The sequence below is a fragment of the Pinus tabuliformis genome, chromosome 3_2, assembly GCF_031772625.1.
Source record: "Pinus tabuliformis cultivar Carrire ecotype Pingquan chromosome 3_2, CPIR1, whole genome shotgun sequence".
Taxonomy (NCBI): domain Eukaryota; kingdom Viridiplantae; phylum Streptophyta; class Pinopsida; order Pinales; family Pinaceae; genus Pinus; species Pinus tabuliformis.
In genome coordinates this window covers 951678189-951701367 of record NC_142302.1, presented here as the reverse complement: position 1 = coordinate 951701367, position 23179 = coordinate 951678189, and the positions used below count along the sequence as shown (strand labels likewise).

General features: G+C 38.4%; 1 pseudogene; it reads right to left on the bottom strand.

The window, feature by feature from the left end:
* Positions 1–21171: 21171 nt before the first annotated feature.
* Positions 21172–22361, bottom strand: LOC149183798 (BRAP2 RING ZnF UBP domain-containing protein 2 pseudogene; annotated as a pseudogene).
* Positions 22362–23179: the final 818 nt, after the last annotated feature.

Here is a 23179-nt window from a genome sequence, read left to right as displayed (position 1 = left end):
ACAAAAACAACAGATCGTGAAATGCCAACACTGTGATCGAGTTGGCCATCTGAAAGATCACTGTTTTGATCTTCATCCATGTGAGCACTGTCATAAAACCAGTCATTCTTCACACAGATGCTTCAAAAACAAACGTCCTGCAAGAACGAAGATTCATCTTGGATGGATCGCTTCTTGGCAATGGGCATCAACAACCAAGAAGATATTCCAAACACATGTTAGAACTTGTTCTAGAGTATTGAACAGTCTTGCAGTTGAGTTTTCTCCATCTTCTCACCTTGTACCTGACAGGGGGGAAATGATGGCCATCTACAAGCTTCAAAGTCACATCAAGCGAGCCTGAGCCACAACCTACCACACCAGTTTCAGAGTTGCAGCCAGAGACAAAGATGCCTGAACATGCCTTCAGTTGGAAATCTGGGACACTTCCTCTAGCAGAAGACTCCAGCTTCTTGCCAGTTTTGGAAGAGTTCCAGGAATTACAGAGTTGTTGGTCATCCTTAAACCATTACAGATTGAGAACACTTCCTCTAGCAGAAGACACCAGCTTCTTGCCAGTTTTGGAAGAGTTCAGGAATTGCATTAAGCATTCTAGAGTTGTTGGTTATCCTTAAACCATCACAGGTTGAGACTTCCCTTTTCAGGCTGAAGTTTTACCTTTTATGCGGGGTGAGACCTCCCTTTTATGGTTGAAGGTTTCCCTCTTTAAAACAATAGGATCAGTTCCTCTAGCAGAAAACTTCAGTTTCTTGCCAGTTTTGGAAGAGTTCCGGGAACTGCGCTAAGCGTTCCAGTGTTGGTGGTCATCCTTAAACCACCGCCCTTTTATACCAACATTTCATAGAGCACATTCAGCCTAGTGTTGCCATGCATCTTTTGCACATTTTGTATTACAGCTCTCTTCTTGGACTCATACATAACCCTTCGGATTAAGGGGGGGAATGTTGGACACCTAATCCTAAAGGGTTAGTGTGGAAGCTGAAAAGACCAAGCAGTCCAAGAGACCTTGGGATCTCAATCCCAAGAGTCACCTATTGTACTATAAATGTGTATCTTATGTTAATAAAAAAATGAATTCACTGATTTATCTTTCATATTGTTTGCTATCCATGTGTGTTTAACACATGTCATCATTCATCTGAGCCTATCATCATTCAGAGGGTTGTCATTATCATGTCAGTGTCGAACGAGTCATTTTACACCTTATTCATGCTTCAGTTGCACCTAGGCAAGGTCATTTCCCTCTCCTAGGGTTTTGAAGGAAATTTCTCTTGGACGGTCAAATCATCAGTAAAAATTGTATCCTGATGTTCATACACCTTCCCCTATCCTTAAAATACCCTATCAAATGCTTCACATCCCTCGGATCCCCCAAATTCCTCATTTTTTCACAAACACTAGTTTCTAGCTACAACTTGGCAATTTTCTAGGTTGGGCCTGTGTTTTGCCCTTTTGGACCCCTTTCCCTCACTCAATCCCTGAGATTCCACTTTCCCTTGCTTCCTAACATCCCTCCCTACTTCCAAAAATTTCCCCAAGAATTTAGAAGCCCCCTATCCACTTCATTTCGCTTCATTTCGACAAAATCCCTTGTTTCACACATCGGGACAAGTTTCACTCAAATGATGTTTCAGAGCAATAAAAGATGAATTTTGGAAATCTGAGAGAGATTTTTATCCACAACATGCCAAGGAAGAAACACCTCCTTCGCTTTTTTCACAGGTGTCACGGTTTGAGATAAATGTCAAGAATACCGTTGCCTCAGGAGAATCAAAGACACCTCTGAAGTGACCTTGGGAAAATCAAGTTTTCTCCTAGCTTGGTGGGCCAAAAGATTTTCTTGATGGGTAAAATGATAAATAGACACACATATCTTTCGAGTGAGCTATCATGAACTCAATTTGGGGTTGAGGAAGGCATTCAAAAGTTGACTGCAACAACACTCTTCCTTGAGGTAGCCTCATTTGGCACTTTTTGACCAGTCTTGGGAGATTTTATTTTTGACAGGTCAAATAAACTCTAAATTGAAAAATTCTAGTTGGGTTGGAAAGTCGACTCAAGGACCTTTCCAATGAGCTATCATGCGCCCAATTACGACACCAGGAAGGCCTCCAAATGCCTCCTGCAACAGCGCGACCCACTGGGTGGTGCGCGACCCGTTGAGAGCTCTTCCATAGTTCAGAAAAGCAACGTGCGCGACCCGTTGGGAGGGGCGCGACCCGTTGGGGATTTCTCCACAGAAATTTGCCAGTAAGCTGCCAAATGACCCCAAATCTCTTCAAGGTTGCAGGTAGGCCTTTGATCATCAAATTATTTTGCTTGATAGAGAAAAATGAGCATGGGAAATGTGTTTTAATGCCATCAAGTTGAAATGAGAAGCTCATGTATATTTGCTTTAAAAATGTCAAAATGCATGTAGAGATAGGGTTTTGTTTTAATGCTCTCAAGGTTATCCCTTTCACCCCCTGAGGTTGTTCATGAGGAGGGAAGGCCATCACAGTAGCATGATATTCTTGAGATTAGACATGTCAGCTCTCCTCCATTGGTCACTTATCAGAGAGGTCCGAGGGCCTTATTTGCAGCAGCTAGGCGAGTACTATCTCCACAGCAGGTGGAAGGGGTCTCACCTTCATCTTCAGCTCAGCGAGTGTTATCTCCACATCAGTTGGAAGGGGCCTCGCTTTCTTCACCAGCACAGGTACTACAGAGGGGCAAAGAGCCCATGATTCATGAGGGTCCGGTGATTGATCTTGAGGCCAGTTCTCCTAGCCAAGAGGCGAAGGAGATCATTCAGCATCTCAGGGCTGAAAATGATGTTTTACAGAGGAGACTTGAGGGTGCCCAATGGACTATTACTTACCTGGAGTAGCGGAACAAACCGTTAGAGGAGGAGAAAGCACTCGATGAGCTATGGAGGATTCGTAGTGACCGAACCTTGAACCGAAGAAGGCCCAGTGACCTATTGCCTAAGGAGAGGGAGTCTATGCTCATCCGGGTCAATGCACACTTGGAGAGGCTGTTAGCTAAGGCCAACCAAGAGAAAAAGCTACTAAGAAACATGAAGAACCATTACTGGGCAAGAATGCATGTGTGCAAGGCCAAAATGAAAATGTTCCAAAGGAGTTTGGCCAAGGCACAAAAAAGGAGAAAGAGGTCCGATCCCCTTTATATCTTGGCTGAGGCTTCACTCAAAGATCATGGCACTCACTAGCATCAGCTACAGCACAAATCCCAAAATTTTTTGAGAATTTTGGGTAATTTTGGCATTTTTTGGAAATTTACAGGTTTTGGCTCCTCAACGGGTCTCACCCCCTGTGAGACCCTTTGTCATTGTCACTCCTTTTTGTAAATACTCAGCATTTATAGATTTGGCATGCAAGGTTACATATGCCTATGGATGGACTTGAGTTTTTATGGGGTTTTGGGCCTCCAGAAGGTAAAAATACATGCAAAATTTGACTTTCTGCCCCTTTTTTGAGTTGCAGAAGCAGTCTTGGGAGAATTGAGATTTGACTAGGAAAATGAGCTCCAAATTGAAACATTCTAGTTGGGTTGGAAAGTATACTCAGAGCCCTTTCCAACGAGCTATCCTGCACCCAATTCTGACACCTGGAAGTGCCCCAAACAGAGCTCCACAGTGCGCAACCCGTTGAGAAAAGGGGCGCGACCCGTTGAGAAAATTTTGCCAGATTTGACCAGTTCAGCCCAGAAATTGCAGATTTGACTCTTTTCGACTTTCTGAGGTTAATCATGGTCCTCATGGATGTAATTGTGACACTTTTTGGATACTTTTACTCTTGTTTAACACTTCTAGAAGATTTATGCATGTAAAGGGTAAAAATTGAATGTATGAACTCGTTTCCAAGTTTATAGAGGCAAGTTGTTTTGACTGCCTATTTTGTAGTGCTTAGTTTAGAAGTGGTTCAAACAGCTCCTAGAAGGATGAGCTCGACCCCTAGAGGCAAGGGAAGAGGTTGGCTTGCCTATATTATGCATTTTCTCAATCATTTTCAGGGGTTGGAAGGTTGGACTCTTGAGGGAGAAGCTATCATTGTATATTTTCACTATATCTGTGCAATTTTTGGCTAAGGAAGACCAGGGTTTTGCAGTCAGCCTTGGGATTCTTGTGGACTCATGTGTTGATGGTGTGTTTCTCCATGTTATTGTAAGCTTTGTTATGTGATTCATTTCCTTTCTATACTGCTGCGTATTAAACAAATGAAGTGTTAAAGTAAGAATTCATGCTTGCCATGCTCTGCTTTTAAATTTGCTTAATTTCGATGTTTTCTACTGTCTAAGAGAATTAAAATTCATTGTTTGATCTCTTTAGCCTTCTTATCTTTCATTCCTAACCATCCACTTCAGTCAAAGACATCAGAACTGTCTCCTACCTCGCCCCAAGGAACCCCCTGCAGAAACTGTGTCAAATCCCCGCACCCTAAATTGCAGTTCCTCAATTTGCCACCAAAAACCCCCAAATCAACCTTTATAATTAGTTTACTAGCCTAATATCAGTGTTACCTTGTTGGTCATCTCATCCCATTGAAGATCTACCGAGATAGACCAGAGAGAGCCTTCTCCTGCCCCATAGGGCTAGCTACGAGGCTGAATGGTTTGATGTAGCCTTGAGGTTTACCTTTCTCAGCCTGAGGTGGAATCTCAAGCGCTAACATATTGGCGACCATACTGGGGAGAACAAATTGTTTGTGGGTTGATGTGTTTGTTTCATAAGTCTTAGACGGAGCCTGAAGTTATACCAGGTAGCCTTCGAAGCACTTTTGCTTTGCATAAGCGGAAGTAGATAAACGCTGCTTCAGTCCATCTCCGTGAGCTTGTGAATACAACACTTCATTTGCATTTTACCCCAGTACATGTATCAAGTTTAGATCTGATTGTTGATGGTGGACAACGATCAGACACTAGAAAGGCTGAAATCATTCACTTGGCGACTCTAAATCAGTTTTGAGATCATATCCAAAGACTCCACTGGAGGATGATCCCGACCAGCAAAAACATGAAAGGACAACATGGACAGATCAGGTACTCAAGTTGGAATTTCATCCAAGACATTTTGTTCTTTGTCATAAATTATTTCTTCTCTTTTCCCAAGAATTTCAAGAAGGCTTTGCAAAGTATATTGTATTTGAGAAGAGATCCTCGGCCTGCAGTTGATTCTTTCCCTTTGAAGATTGTGAATACCAAAGATTTACATGCCTTTGAGCTTGATCAAGATCCCTTTTCCGAATTTTGTGATGGCTATCTTCAAGTTGATGAACCTCAAGTGACGAAAACTAATTCTATACCTGTTGTACATACCCCTATACCTTGTAGAATTCCAGATCAGTATAAACCTCTTGTTTTACCTTCTGTTCTTCATGCTTTCCCCAAAAACTATGATCTATACTTGCCGATGTTTGATGGTGAATGTAAGAATGTCAACGCTGAGCAACATGTCCAGAATTTTGAGAATTTTCTAGATATTTTTGAAGTTGATGAAGAAGATATTAGTATAAGGCTTTTTACTCTTTCTTTGCAAGCCAAAGTGAAGAGTTGGTTCAAAGACCTACCTGATGCGAGCATCTCAGATTTCCAGCAATTTGTCAAAGTTTTTCTCGACAGGTGGATGATCGGACAGAACCTTTTCTTGATTGTAGAAGAGTATAACCAGCTGAAAAGATTGCCAGGGGAGATAGTACAACAGTTTTCAGCCAGATTTAACCAAGTTTATTATTCGATGCCAGTTGATATAAGACCTTCTCCTAGATCTGCTCTCTTGCACTACCCGGGCGCCTTTGATCTGGAGATGGATTTTCAGCTGAGAGAAAGGGATATTGCAGCACTTCACGAGATGCAAAACAGTCCATTAAGTGCAGAAGCTCATCTACTGATCCGAAGGGCAAGGTTGAAAGAAGAAGAGATGAAAAACATAGATCTGGAAAAATCAACATCTTTAGAGGTGAAGCTTGACATTTTGGTAAGTGTCGTGGAAAAGATGATGGACAAGATCAACACAAGAAATGCTTATGATGTTCAAGATCATGGCGTGCTGATTGAAGAAGAACAAGTTGCTGATTCAAAATATTTTGTTTCTGATCCCAGTTGTCATAGTGATTGTTTTATAGATCATTGTGAAGAAGAGAGAGCTGTTGATATGATGTGTATGTTTGATGATGATTTGCCTCGGTTTGATGATTATGATGATGATTATGTTCTCCAAACAGAAGCTAATCTTGCAATCAAAAAAGCAGCTAGTTTGTGGGAGGAAGAATTTCATTTTCAGCAGCTTGAATACAATGTTCAGCCATCACATATCAACTATGACAGTGACGAGGAATGTGCAGCAAATTTTGAAGTAAGTAAAGGATCTTTACCTTTTTGTTTTGATTCATGTCAGTTCATTAAAGAAAACTTCCATGAAATTAGAAATCATCTGTCAACAAGTCTTGATCTAGACCATCTTGGAGGCAATAAAAACCTTGTTCCAGACTTCTCATATTCAGATTTGCAGCCCCAAAATGCCATTGGTTTTCAAGTTGCAGATGAAAACATGGAAGCTGACATATTTGATCAAATGATACAAGAAGGTGACTCCATACCATTCTATTTTGAATCATTTCAGTTTTTGAAGGGTAGATTGCATAGTAAATCTTCAATTGAACAGCCTATAACAAATCAACAATCTATTAGTGTAAATGTTGAGGATGAGACAGATGACAAAATTCTTGAGCAGCCTGTAGCATCAGATTTGCAGCTACCAAATGAAATTGAAAGGCAGATTACAGATGAAGCTGTGGCAGCCGAAATACATGATTTGATGATACAGGAAGATTCTATACCCTTTTGTTTTGAAGCATTTCAGTTTATAAGGCAGAATTCTCATAAAATCTCTCAAGAACAAGATGAACAGCTAGAAGGATGTCATACATTTTCAATGGATACATTGCAGCAGTCTTTTCAAGTTTTTCATGATCCAATAGCTGATGTTTTGGATGAGGTTTGCAGTCAAAGTCTTTCTCCATTGACTACATGTGAGCTTGAAACATGTGCTGATACAAATTTGATCCGGCAGTCAGTTTCTTTCTCATTTTCAGCAGAGGTCTCGTCACAAGGCTCAGATCAAAGTGTGCATTCATGGTATGAGGAGAAGAGAAGTAATCCATTGGATGAGCTAGGTCCCAATGTGCATGAACTTCAAGATCCTTATGCAGTGTTTTTGGAGGCGGATAGAGAATTCATATCATTCAACGGATCTGTTTCTAAGTTGTCATGGGAGTTGCCTTTCAGTAGTTCTCTTTTGTTGTTCATAAGTGAGCACTTGTGGAGAATTCAACCAGCAGACGTGATACTTACTTGGTTGCATTGGTTGTTTCATTTCACTTGATTAGGTGATGAATGAAACTGTTAGAGTAGGTTGTGATGAATAAGCTCCCTTTTGAGCATCATTTTCAGTTTGTCGGTTGTGTTTAAGTATTGAGTCAGTTTTTAGTTGAGTGAGAGTCAATTTGTGTTGTCAAGTCATTAGTTTTCAGTCATGCATTTCAGCTTGAGTTTTTGACTCCATTGCCCAATGGTTGAAAACAATGGTCTGCTCTCCCAGAGGTCTACGGTTCTTGGCACCTCCAAGGAGCTACCATCCCCATTGGAGCCAATGTTAGTGTCAGTCTTTCCAGCCTTCCTACAGTGATCAAATACGCTCTTACAAAGTGGTCTCAGAGTGTCAAGGTTAAATTTTGTCATTTCAGTGAGTCTTCAAGCAAAATTTGGTCACTAGGCATTAGGTCTAGGGTTTGCCCAAATGTCAGTCCATGTCATCATTCAGCTGAGCCTATCATCATTCATAGGGTTGTCATTATCATGTCAGTGTCGAACGAGTCATTTTACACCTTATTCATGCTTCAGTTGCACCTAGGCAAGGTCATTTCCCTCTCCTAGGGTTTTGAAGGCAATTTCTCTTGGACGGTCAAATCATCGGCAAAAATTGTATCCTGATGTTCATACACCTTCCCCTATCCTTAAAATACCCTATCAAATGCTTCCCATCCCTCAGATCCCCCAAATTCCTCATTTTTTCACAAACCCTAGTTTCTAGCTACAACTTGGCAATTTTCTAGGTTGGGCCTGTGTTTTGCCCTTTTGGACCCCCTTCCCTCACGCAATCCCTAAGATTCCACTTTCCCTTGCTTCCTAACATCCCTCCCTACTTCCAAAAATTTCCCCAAGAATTTAGAAGCCCCCTATCCCCTTCATTTCGCTTCATTTCGACAAAATCCCTTGTTTCACACATCGGGACAAGTTTCACTCAAATGATGTTTCATAGCAATAAAAGATGAATTTTGGACATTTGAGAGATATTTTTGCCCAAAACATGCCAAGGAAGAAAAACCTCCTTCGCTTTTTTCACAGGTGTCATGGTTTGAGAGAAATGTCAAGAATACCGTTGCCTCAGGAGAATCAAAGACACCTCTGAAGTGACCTTGGGAAAATCACGTTTTCTCCTAGCTTGGTGGGCCAAATGATTTGTGTTATGGGTAAAATGATAACTAGACACAAAGATCTTTCCAATGAGCTATCATGAGCTCGATTTGGGGTTGAGGAAGGCATTCAAAAGTTGACTGCAACAACACTTTTCCTTGAGGCAGCCTCATTTGGCACTTTTTGACCAGTCTTGGGAGATTTGACTCTTGACACATCAAATCAACTCCAAATTGAAAAATTCCAGTTGGGTTGGAAATTATACTCAAAGACCTTTCCAACGCGCTATCATGCACCCAATTCTGACACCGGGAAGGCCTCCAAAATCCTCCTGCAAAAGCGCGACCCGTTGGGTGGTGCGCGACCCGTTGAGAGCTCTTCCGCAGTTCAGAAAAGCAACGTGCGCGACCCGTTGGGAGGGGCAAGACCCGTTGGGGATTTCTCCACAGAAATTTGCCAGTAAGCTGCCAAATGACCCCAAATCTCTTCAAGGTTGCAGGTAGGCCTTTGATCATCAAAGTATTTTGCTTGATAGAGAAAAATGAGCATGGGAAATGTGTTTTAATGCCATCAAGTTGAAATGAGAAGTTCATGTATATTTGCTTTAAAAATGTCAAAATGCAAGTAGAGATAGGGTTTTGTTTTGCTGCTCTCAAGGTTATCCGTTGCACCCCCTGAGGTTGTTCATGAGGAGGGAAGGCCATCACAGTAGCATGATATTCTTGAGACCAGACATGTCAGCTCTCCTCCATTGGTCACTTATCAGAGAGGCCCGAGGGCCTTATTTGCAGCAGCTAGGCGAGTACTATCTCCACAGCAGGTGGAAGGGGTCTTGCCTTCATCTTCAGCTCAGTGAGTCTTATCTCCACATCAGGTGGAAGGGGCCTCGCTTTCTTCACCAGCACAGGTACTACAGAGGGGCAAAGAGCCCATGATTCATGAGGGTCCAGTGATTGATCTTGAGGCCAGTTCTCCTAGCCAAGAGGCGAAGGAGATCATTCAGCATCTCAGGGATGAAAATGATGTTTTACAGAGGAGACTTGAGGGTGCCCAATGGACTATTACTTACCTGGAGCAGCGGAACAAACAGCTAGAGGAGGAGAAAGCACTCGATGAGCTATGGAGGATTCGTAGTGACCGAACCTTCAACCGAAGAAGGCCCGGTGACCTATTGCCTAAGGAGAGGGAGTCTATGCTCATCCGGGTAAATGCACACTTGGAGAGGCTTTTGGCTAAGGCCAACCAAGAGAAAAAGCTGCTAAGAAACATGAAGAACCATTACTGGGCAAGAATGCATGTGTGCAAGGCCAAAATGAAAATGTTCCAAAGGAGTTTGGCCAAGGAACAAAAAAGGAGAAAGAGGCCTGATCCCCTCTATATCTTGGCTGAGGCTTCACTCAAAGATCATGGAATTCACTAGCATCATCTACAGCACAAATCCCAAAATTTTTTGAGAATTTTGGGTAATTTTGGCATTTTTTGGAAATTTATAGGTTTTGGCTCCTCAACGGGTCTCACCCCCGGTGAGACCCTTTGTCATCGTAGCTCCTTTTTGCAAAAACTCAGAATTTCTAGATTTTTCATGCAAAGTTACATATGCCTATGGATGGACTTGAGTTTTTATGGGGTTTTGTCCTCCAGAAGGTCAAAATACATGCAAAATTTGACTTTCTGCCCCTTTTTTGAGTTGCAGAAGCAGTCTTGGGAGAATTGCGTTTTGGCTATGCAAATGAACTCGAAATTCCAAAATTCGAGTTGGTTTGGAAAGTAGACTCAGAGACCTTTCCAACGCGCTATCCTGTACCGAATTCTGACACCTGGAAGTGCCCCAAACAGAGCTCCAAATTGCGCGACCCGTTGAGAAAAGGGGCGCGACCCATTGAGAAAATTTTGCTAGATTTGACCAGTTCAGCCCAGAAATTGCAGATTTGACTCTTTTCGACTTTCTGAGGTTAATGATGGTCCTCATGGATGTAATTGTGACACTTTTTGGATACTTTTACTCTTTTTTAACACTTCTAGAAGATTTATGCATGTAAAGGGTAAAAATTGAATGTATGAACTCGTTTCCAAGTTTATAGAGGCAAGTTGTTTTGACTGCCTATTTTGTAGTGCTTAGTTTAGAAGTGGTTCAAACAGCTCCTAGAAGGATGAGCTCGACCCCTAGAGGCAAGGGAAGAGGTTGGCTTGCCTATATTATGTATTTTCTCAATCATTTTCAGGGGTTGGAAGATTGGACTCTTGAGGGAGAAGCTATCATTGTATATTTTCACTGTATCTCTGCAATTTTTGGCTAAGGAAGACCAGGGTTTTGCAGTCATCTTTGGGATTCTTGTGGACTCATGTGTTGATGGTGTGTTTCTCCATGTTATTGTAAGCTTTGTTATGTGATTCATTTCCTTTCTATACTGCTGCATATTAAACAAATGAAGTGTTAAAGTAAGAATTCATGCTTGCCATGCTCTGCTTTTAAATTTGTTTAATTTCGATGTTTTCTACTGTCTAAAGAGAATTCAAATTCATTGTTTTCTCTCTTTAGCCTTCTTATCTTTCATTCCTAACCATCCACTTCAGTCAAAGACATCAGCACTGTCTCCTACCTCGCCCCAAGGAACCCCCTGCAGAAACTGTGTCAAATCCCCGCACCCTAAATTGCAGTTCCTCAATTTGCCACCAAAAACCCCAAAAACCCCCAAATCAACCTTTATAATCAGTTTACTAGCCTAATATCAGTGTTACCTTGTTGGTCATCTCATCCCATTGAAGATCTACTGAGATAGACCGGAGAGAGCCTTCTCCTGCCCCGTAGGGCTAGCTACGAGGTTGAATGGTTTGATGTAGCCTTGAGGTTTACCTTTCTCAGCCTGAGGTGAAATCTCAAGCGCTAACAGATCCAGTAGCCTGTTTGTTCTTCTTCTTCTGCCGACAATTAGTGGCATAGTGTCCATGCTGGTGACAGTGAAAACCATTCACCTTGGACATGTCTTGCTTCTTGCCTTTCACACCGGAATGAGAAGCTTTCTTGTTCTTCCCCTTCTTTGCTTTGGCAGCCAAAGCGCAATTCTCTTCATCAGATACCTTTGATGAAGATCCATTCTCACCTTTATTGTTTCTGAGTTTATCCTTGAGTGCCAGGTCGCTCTTGCTTTGGAATAACATTTGCAATCCGTTGAAAAACATTTCAACAACACTGCTGCAAATTCGATTTTCCACCAGCTCCAAACTCAACCGCCTCCAATATAAAATTCATGAGAACACAATATTTCTCGTACAGAGATTGACTGTATGGGCATTCACCGGATATCTCACCTTCCAAAGGAAGGATGAATCCAGAGGCTACCTAGCCCGATTACAGACTCTTCCTGAAGAAATAGAATGTAAACACTTCCTGAATAGTAGATCTGATGATCAATCCTTGCTTGATATCCTTTAAAAATCTCTTCTACAAATCAAGCAGCTCTGATACCATGTAGAAATTTTGAATATTTTAACACATATTCAACAGACATTATCCTAATCATGTACTATTGCGGAATACATACACAATACGTTAGCTCCTCTACGTTGATCATCAATATAGCAGCATCAATAACAATAAAACAGCAAGAGCATTCACACATTAACACAGTATGTAACCCGGGGAAAGCATCTCGCTAAAAACACCACACTATCTGTATATTAATGATTGAGACCATGTAACATTACAAAGTACAATGCTTATCACAAGCAATCCAGTACCAGCTCCACCTGTTACACACAATACAGCCAAGATCTGATCTCCAAATCTATTCCACTGCTTGCCTGCCTCCACTGCTCAATACCTGCTCAAGAATGAATGAGAATGGTCTACCAAACTCGTATTTCACCTCCAAAGAATCACTCACAATGTGTAAGAGGTGAGCAGAAGCTACAAACTGGGCAAATACATGAGCAAACTCATTGGCATACTCAATCCCTTGATTGTGAAAGATCTGATGCACAACTATAGTCACAACTGATAGTAATATGATTCTCTAACACTTTTCCCTGCTGAACTGAACATGCACTGACATGAAACTGAGTTAGCTGATGTAGTCTCTAGTTGTATTATGAGTTAATAATTAGTTTAACAACTCATCATTAGTCTATTTGCATTTAGACTAACTACAACTAGTTTAACCAAGTCAAATTGAACACAACTCCATCAAATCCACAATCAACTCCACCAAACTCAACTGATTGACTTCTAACTGAAGTCATGCATGCAACAACTCAACTGACTCATAAGAAAAGCATACTTTCTTCTGACAACTGCATGGGCCACATCTGTAGCTCAAACTGAAGTGCTCCAAGAGAATAAGATCAAGTTTATAGTCCAAATATTATTATGAGACAATAATATTTGACTTTTCTATTTTTGACAGCCAGTCTAAAAATAGACTTTGATCACCCACACTATGGTCACCCACACTTTGGTCACCCACATTGTGATCACTCACACTGTGATCACTCACACTGTGATCACTCACACTGTGATCATCCACACTGTGATCAAAAATAGAATTTGCGCCATAATTTTCCTGTAGGCCCACTTAGTGAAGGCGACTCTTTTCACTATGCTCCATCATCTTGTTGCAATCAAAACACTTCCACCATTGCACCAACTCGAACCAGGAACCCTTCTCTCTTGCAAGTTTATCAGCCAAATAGACCTTCAGATCTGATACCTGTTGTTAGGAAATTATATATTACAGAGCAATGCAACACATAAAATATTACAGAAATATAAACACAGAAAATGCATAAAACAAAAGAGACACAGATATACATGATTCACCCAGTTTGGGCTACGTCCACGGAGAAACAGCTAGTCCTTCTTTTATTATATTATCTAGCAAACTGAAGAGATACAACCTACAGTAGATCCGCTGTAACTCTGTCTTCTCTCTTAGTCTCCTCTCTCTTCCTTACTCAGAATACATATATACATAAACGAAATACAATTCCATCATACATAGTGAGGTGTTTCCTTCTACGTAAAAAAACCATAAATTAATCATAACTTATACCCTCAAATCATCTGCCTAATGAATGGACTAGATTGACTAGAAATTACTAGAATTTTACAAGGAAAATTTTCATCTATTTTTGCCTTCGTGGGTGTTGTCCCCAAACCCATGCCGGGGAACCGCTGGCCCCTGGATCCCCCATCCGATGGGAAATTAGCCCCCCCAGACCCCCGCAGGGGGATAAGTCCCCCCCACACCCCACCGCGTGGAGGGGTGTATAGTCTTCCTAGGGTATACATCTAGTTGAAACCTTTGAATACAGAAGATAACCAGGCTCCACACCCAACAAAAAATTCTCAATATCCAATCACCAGATGCTGACACATAGGAAGAACGCCATGATTTACAATAGGAAATACACTGTAAAAACATAAATGTACAATAAAAAGTAAAAGAGCACAGTAAAAGGATATTGACAGGTCAGCAAGGTCAAAGAGTATCAGATTAAAGTCTATCAGATGAAAGGTCATAAGTAAACATGACATCTAGTGTGAAGACCAAAAAACCAAGCAGCGTAAAGGGCAAAAGATCAAAGAAGAATGGACATCAAATCCTAAATAACGGGGACAACAAAGAACAATTCAATAGCTCTCTCTATCTTCTTGCATGAAGATATTTCCTTTTCCTAGATTAGTTCTCAATGCAGTTTGAGATATTTTGTAAATTCTTTTTGTATAAATACTTCATAGTTAAATGTATTGAGTGTGGATTTCTATACATTTTTAGAGTTATTTTTATCTTAAACCTAAGGGTGATTGTACCATCTTTCAAGTCAATGGACTGGAGCAAGCAATAAAAAGATTGCACCAGAGGATTCATGAGATGAGCTATTGGAGTGAAGTATCTTCTTTGTTTGATTTTGTTACATTGTTATGTGTTTCATAAACTTAATTGTTTTCTAAATTTGAATGAATTAATTGCAAATATCACTCAGAATTTGTTTAAGTACACTATATTTTGCACATTTAGTCATTTATATGTTTGCCTCTGATACCCGGACTTGAGAACCCTTAATTTCTCTCCCATCTTGGTTGAGCTCTTTCATTCTCTTCTTGATCCGGCCTTCGGAACCCTTAATTTCTCCCTGGATCCGATTGGAAACCATTTCACCTTCCAACCTTTGAGATTTGTAGTAACTCCTCTATCTTTCCCTCGAGACACGGTTTTGAGAACTTAATCTAGTCTTGTTTGTCTGACATTTGACCCCATAGCCCAATGGTAAAGGACAATCCTTTTCATCTACGTAAGTGATCCCACCACCAAAATTCAAATAAAAACCCAAGCACAATCATAACTAGCCTAAAATTAACTCACTAAAATAAAATTAAATAAAAAAGAGATAGCCCTCTCTAAGATTAGGAAGGCTAGGTCGTGATCTCCAAAATTGGTTTGTGGTTACCTCCATCATTTCTTTTTCTGAAAACTTGGAAGACATTTTGGAGTGATAACACAAACAACACTATATTTTCTGATCCACTTTTAGGAACCACAAACTGTTGCACCCATCAACAACAGTGTTACCTTACAAATTATACATAGTTCCAATTCGAACTCCCCGCATCAATACTAGTGCTTCCCAAACCATCTTGCAAGTATTGTTCTCAAACATTGTTTTTACACCTGCATCATCCAACTTTCTTACAGAAATCAAATTTTTGGGCAATGCAAGAATATGAAAAACACCCAGATGTGTTCTAACCCTTCCACCTTGCAACTTGAACTTTACTTTTCTGTGACCAATGATTCTAGCCTTCCTGTCATCCCTTAAGAAGACATCATGACCATCATATTTCTCATATTGACATAACCAATCACTATGGGGAGTGAAGTGAAAGGATGCATCTGAGTCAATCAACCATGCCTCATGATCTACATGTGTACTTGAAGAGGCCAAGTACACATCCCCACCTTCATCTGAGGTGGTTTTTGCCTCTGCAGAAGGAGCATCATGATATCTCTTTCATTTTTTAGGATCTTTAGATTTACAATCCCTTTTGTAGTGCCCTTCCCTTCCGCATTTCTAAAACACCACCTTTACAGGTTTTCTTGAATATTCAGGTCTTCCTCTAGATTTAGATCTCCCACTCGATAACTTATTTTTGTTTCTATTCTGTGATTGTCCTTCTATAGACAAGGCATCGCCATTTTAACTCTTCATATTTTTCCATCTCATCTCCTCCATTAGCAAGGATGAGACTATTTCATCAAAATACATGGCATTTTCATTGCTACCTATTACAATAACCAGACTATCCCATGAATCTAGTGGAGAACACAACAAACTGATGCACTTATATTCATCTAAAATTTTAATATCAACAAATAATAACTGACTTACCACAGTATTAAATTCATTCAGATATTTTGTCACCGAGTCTCCATCCTTCATCATCAGGTTATACAACTTTTTTTGTAGGAACAGTTTATTCACCATAGACTTATATTGGTACAAAGTCCCTAACTTGTCTCATAAAGCCTTCGTCGTAGCTTCCCTTGATAATTCAGTAATACTGAATTTGAGACACACAATTGTATTGTTCTCTTTGTCTTCCGATCCAACTTCTTCCATTCTTCATCGGACACTCCAATTGGTTTAGTACTAGGATCTACCACGATCCACTGATCTTTATCCACCAACAAATCCTCCATCTTGAGTTTCCATAACTCAAAACTCTAACCATTAAATTTCTCGATCTCTATCTTTCCACTGCTTGCCATCTTCTTTCACCACTAGAATCAATCTCACAGGTCTCCCACTGAATGGGGTCTACCACAGTCTTGAGTGAAACCCCTCAGCAACAAGAGCATCCCCTTGAAGCCAAAACAACTCCAATACCAAATGTAGGTTTTAACCCCATACAGAAATTACCTTCATACGAATTATGAAACACAAAAAATAAACAATGCAAGAGAATAACACATAAAACACATATACATAGAGATTTTCCCCTGGATCTCAAAACCGGGACTATTAGCTTTATTTTTCATTATGTTACTCTCAATGTTACAATGCTTATTTATACATGCCGAAGCATCCAATACCATGGATGAAAAACCATCACATTCAAAACCATGGACCGAAAGCCATCGTGTCCAAAACCATGTGCGAAAAGCATGCACAAAAGCATAGGTAGGTCTACCCAACCTAATATAGGGTCCAAAAAAAAATTCCCATGGTGCTGTCTTGGACCCCGTAGATGGGGGCTACCCGCCCCCCTCAAACCCCATGTCATCCCAACTACATAATCGACACAACAAAGGGGGGGCTCCTCCCCCCTCTAACCCCCCAGTTAACTATGTGGGCTAGTCATGGAATGAATATAACACAACCCAAAAAATGGTTGGGATATATCCCCATCATATTATGTTATTTTTATTCTTTTAATTAAATTGATTATTTAAAATGATGTTAGATGAACAAGTGTCATAAGAAGTGACTTGTCGCTTTTTGGGAATGTAGTATTGATAAGCCATGGTATTGGCCAATCGTATTCTATGAAATCCTATTTATAGATTAGAAAACTATCCATGGAAAATTAAGGGCAAATCTTGCTCCACGTTTTTTCAAATGTATATGTGTTTAACTTAAATACTAGAAAAACCTTATAAATTAGAAGACAAGAAAATTCCCATATGAATCAATCCATAATAGGCATAAAAACAAGTCCTTTTTATATAAGCTAAACATATATACATTTAAAAAAACATGGAACAAGGTCTCAACCATGGAAATTTATACCCACCTTATGATGGATATTCTTAATTTATAAATAGGATTTCTTACAATACTATGACTTACCGAAGGTTGAGATTCACCTCCAAAGTAGTCTACAAATTATGAATCTCCATCATAATGTGGGGATAAATTTCCATAGTTAAGAATCTTGTTTAATGTTTTTTTTTTAATTTATATATGTTTAGTTTATATATTAATTATTTTTATAAATAATAATAAATTTATATGGGAGGAAAGATAAAGAGGGGTCATCTTTCACCACGATGAAGAAATTAAGATATAACATGCCTTAAGCTTAGGCAATCAATAATTAGACATAATTTTTAGCATTATGGAAAGGTCTAGATACAACAATAGCAAGGCAGATTCGACATTTGGTAGTCCATGGCGATTCCATGATTTTCATTCAAAAATTTCTAAAAATCAAAGAGATGTAAAACAATGAAATTTCTTTTATGATACTAAGAATGTATTTGCAGATCAATATATTGGAAAGTGTGGAATTTTATCATATCAAAAAGGAAAAGAATCATGTGGAAAATCGATATAAAATCATGGAGCTACCTTGGAATGCGTCTTAATTATCCAGGACTAAGGATACCAAACTTTAACATACATCCCGTAATCAAAATATTAAGAAATAATAGGGTTACCACTTATGGATCCCATCGAATATGGATTTTCTTTAATAACTAAAAGAGGAGCATCAAGCAATTTATTGACCACACAAATCAAAATATCTCAATGGTTTATTTTTGGCGACCTTCATGTAAGGTGAATAACCCTAGTGGATCTACCAACTGGGCCTCCATGGTGAGAACCACCATGCTCATCGATAGGTGGAAAATGTTTTTTAAAATATTAATATACATGCTTAAATCTATCTAGTCCAAATATTGTTAATTTTTCATGAATTTTGTAGTAGAAGGGATGATTCAGTCATGGATTATCTAATCAAGCATTTATAGATACATAACTCATGTATTGAATATCGATATGTATCCACGGAAAACAGATATGATGGAATGTTTGTCTAGAAATGGAGACTCCTAATGATGGATTTATTGCCAAATTGAAATTATATTAGGGTTCCTTGCAGTTTGATGGAGTGCTTAGCTAGACCATAGAGAACTCATGAATTGAAGTCACAACTTGCGACAACCATAACATATTTATCTTTTCTTATCTCTAGTCAAGGAGAAAAAGTGGTTTCAAATGTGAGAGTTCACTTTCCTTTGGTGAGTCAGATACTTGAAATCTTGCATACTAAAATAGATTGGTTGCATATGGAAAGGGATAGTTCAATATTCAAAATGGATAGTATTGAATTTTTGGTTGAATTAGAGACCCTAGGAATTCGAAAATATTTTTGCATTAATTAACGATATGTTACATGAAGTGGGAGAACGACAAGAGAAAAAAGAACTTATGGAGAAGCCGACTAAGTATGCCCCTCTGAAAGAAGAAAACATCGTTGAGGTTGAACATGTTGGATTATAAGAAGCTGGAATAAATGGAAATGCTTAGTTTTGTCTAGATGTCTTATTACATGTCTTCTAATTATATAGTGTAGCTATGAGTGCTTTTGAGAGTCTATAAAGAAGTGTATTAAGAGAATTAATCAGTAGCTAGAAGGTAGGAAAGGGTGCTTTTCTTTGTAATTTTGGAACATTGAAGTTGAAGAACTTCCTCTAAATGTAAAGGTGGTGTCATACAAACATGTCGACTTAATATAAACTAGTCACTCTAAAAAATATAATAAATATAATAAATTTATAATTTAGTTCTATGATTTTTTTTATAAATTTTATTTGAGAAATGTGATATGTATCATGAAGTACATATTTTGATGTTTATTAGTCCTTCCCCAAGATGGATTCTAGAAATCGATTTTCATGTTGACCATTATTAGTTTGACATTCACTAGTACAAGTTCTAATGCTTAAATTTATAAATAATCAAATTATTTTTTATTTTAATTAAAAAAAAATTATTCTTAACATTTCATTGACTAAAAAATTGTGTATCTTATTTGAGAGTTCCTAACATCTATCCCATGTTGCCCATGAACTTTTGTCACCTTACAACTTAGCTAGTTTTCACTAGGATCATACTTGGATATCATAACCTAAATAAACAAATTGGCTTGAGAGCACAACATCATTTAGTGACTCCTCCACACATGATAAATCAAGCCTCCTAGTGTTTTAGTTAAGGAATACACCTAGGGTTACAGTCAATGCAAGGTGTATTCCAAGTTTTGAGTAAATGGAAGCCCTAATACACCTTTAGTTAACTATATGAGTAATTTTATGTAATAAATAACAAACAAAGTGATGAAAACTTGACTAAACTAAGAGGGGGGTGAATTAGTTTAGCATACTCATGGATGTTAATATTATTTTCATAAAATCAATTAATTGAAACATTACATGAGCAAATTAACAAATAATTACCAACATATTGAATATGTGAACGAAAAGTAATAATCGAAGCAAACCATCACATGAACACATAATACCAAAACATATTGACACCAAATATATGTGGAAACCCATAAAGGGAGAACACCATGAATTTATTATTATCGTGATGCAAAGGCATGCTCACACTCCTTATTACATCTGATTTTTTGTAGGCCCCACCCTACAAGAGTATTCTACCTCTATTTTGTGCAACTTCAACATGCAAGGAACCTACAACTCCCATATGTTTTTTGTAGGCTACAAACCACAAGAAGCTCCTACCTCAACTAGCTCCAAGTGGATATTTATCAAGCCTCAACTGGAAAGGAGACTACCATCCCCTGGTACAAATACAAAATAACAATGTGTTGGTTTACATGGTCATAAATTTTGCATATATCCATATTCATTTCTGCATATTCTTCCCTTCAAGTTTGCTTCACATCAACTTCATAAGTGTCAGGTAACTAATGCATAATAGTTCAATCAACTCTCTCACATTCTTCCATTCTCTAACCTCTCAATGTGTTCCAAAATCAGATATTTTATAAATATAATTTGATGGCTATTTGTATCCCACATAGGAATATGAAGTGAATAGGCTTGACTCTTTTCCTTCCACTCATTCATTTCCAAACTCTTCCTATCTTGAACACTAGAACACAAAAATACATAATCCATTCAATATCAATTTCAGCCACATGAAATCATTAAATTCATCAACCTAATGCAAACATCAATTACCAATATTTATCATTATTGCACCACAACAATATTTACCTTTGCCTTGGAGTCTTGGCTTTGCATCACAACAATTCATATTAACAACAAATTAGTGTCACCACAAAATCTTCATAAGAAATTTATGTAACATTATTGAATCATCAATCCATTAACATGTCATCAACATGAGCATAAATGTTTTATCAAATAATTAATGTATCTACTGCTCCCTTCTCCTATCTCCTGTATACCTTGCCTTCTTTTGTTGCTTGCTACTCCTTGCCTTGTTGCGAATTTTCTTGTCGTTTTCCATGTTATTTCTTCTTTGTCTTTGTAGCCTAGTATTGTGCTACTCATATGCCATTTTTTGTCTTGTTCTTGCTGCTCATATGTTCCGTTTTCCTACATACCTCACTAGTCCTACTTATCCTTGACCATCAATGAAAATAATGCCATCAACATCCCCATTTTGAATTGATGGAAAAACTATGCTCCTCCTACTTTTGTCCTGAGAAAAATACTTCTTGTTATGTTTTATTATCTCCCCCTTTAACATCAATGACAAGGGGGTCTATTTTGCAATGAAAAGCATGGAGGGGATCTCCATTGATTGTACAAATTTATGTAGTCATCATCAACTTTGTAACAATCTACTACAAGATTACATGGTTCAATTTCAAATAGTTTAAGAAATATTCTCTATAGAAGATAAGTATGGTTTACTCCTCTATTTGGAATAAATCTTATGCATCTTAGATTTGACATAGTTATCTTGCATGTTTTTCAGTTTTATGTTTTTATACTTTTGGATAGCTTCAGAAACAACAATCTCCCTCTGGTGCCTGACTTTAGTAAGTAATGAGTCGTAATATCGTCATTGATTATCTAGTTGAATTTTTAGAACATTATTATACTCATAAACTATCACTTTAATTTTATTTTCCAAAGAACACTCTCAAGTCCAGCATCATTACTACATTAACACCTCCCACAATGATCACCGGTATCTCTACAATGGGAATTTAACTCAACCAATTTACCATGATTTTTTGATTGTATAAGTCGATGAACATAGTTCTCACCAACATAATCCCAGACACATTGAGTGTCCAAATCAAGTGATTAACAATGTTGAGTTCCGTTCCAATGCTTTATTGCATGACATGGCTCATACCTCTGACATCAAACAAAACCACAAATCAAAAATATACATAGGTTTTTAGATGTTGAACAAATTGAGCAAGTTCACTTCTTGGGATTATGCTGACTATATCTACATATTAGGCATGATAAATCAATGATATTTGGAAATAAATGAAGAGTGGAACGAATGATTACAAACAATGGTGAGAATCCCACTAATATGTTGATCAAGCCTCTCAAGACAAACAATGCATGTACGACGTTCTGTTAATCCAATTGTAGGAGTCAAGGGTGCATGTTGAAATGATTTAGTATACTGCATGTCTTTAGTAAACATCACATGACAAATTTCTTCCTCCAATGATGAGAAATGCCTTTGATTATAGTAGTGATAAAAGTGATCTATTATTTTCTCATTGTCAAATGTCATGAGGATACCTCAATCCACCATTCTTGAAAATGATAATTTCTAGTATATTCTAAATAAATGAACTTGAAATTTGACAAAAGCCTACATAAGTGATATAATTGGGAACAACAAGCACAAAAACAAGATTCTTCTGATCAACAGGAAGGCACTCGAGAGCATCCAGAGGCTCGCAAACATCACAGAAGAGATTCTTAACTCAGTTTTCTTCGGCGCTAGGGATACCACTCATCTTTCCTCAAAACCAAACATATTGGGAAATTTTCTCACACAACATCATTCGCGAACATCGAAGTGATAACCTGTTGTGACTGAACATTCACTCTTGTCTCTTTTTCTATATTCATTGATAAGTGTCACTTTGTATGTTGCAAGCAAGTGAAAAACGTAAAGAATTGGTTATTTTCATGATTGAACTAGACTCATAACACATAACGATAAGTCACATATATTCCTGTTGTCTCACTTGTTTGTATTATCTTCAGAACTTGGCCATGCTACAACCCAAAACATCCTACTATAGGATCCATGTGTTTCATTCTTGGAAGTTATGTTCCATTCAACCTATATCATTCTAATAATGTATTTACTTTTTCCTTTAGTGAGTCCTTGGTTCTTGGAACACACACATGTTTAAAAATATTAAACGATAACTCTATTTCCATGAAAGCTTCCATACGCGATATAGTGTACTATGTTATTGGCTGATCCTTTTGGCCAACGAAATTCATTCCTCTATCCTTGTCATTGTTATAAAGACACACCTACTTAGTCATTGTTTGAATATGGTGATACTTGCTTCACACGGGTGGAATAGGAACACATTTATACTATAACCACATTGAATTCAACCTCAGGCGTTGTGTGTTTCTAACATTGGGAAAATGAGTTATTTTTCTTTTGAACTACCACTATTTTCCTCTCTCCATTGGTGTAAAAGTCAAGGTTTTGTAGCTATACGTTTTGATGTTATTTACAACAACAAGAGTTTTGAGAGTTTTTCCAGAGGGGCATCCTTGTGACTAACATGCAGCTATATCTACAATGACCCCAATTTCCAACTTTAAATTCATTGTCCAATTCCATTGCAATATTATTTTTAATGCAATTTCCATTTCCATAGCACAATTCTTTCCAATAAAATTTCTTACTACTTTAGCAGCAA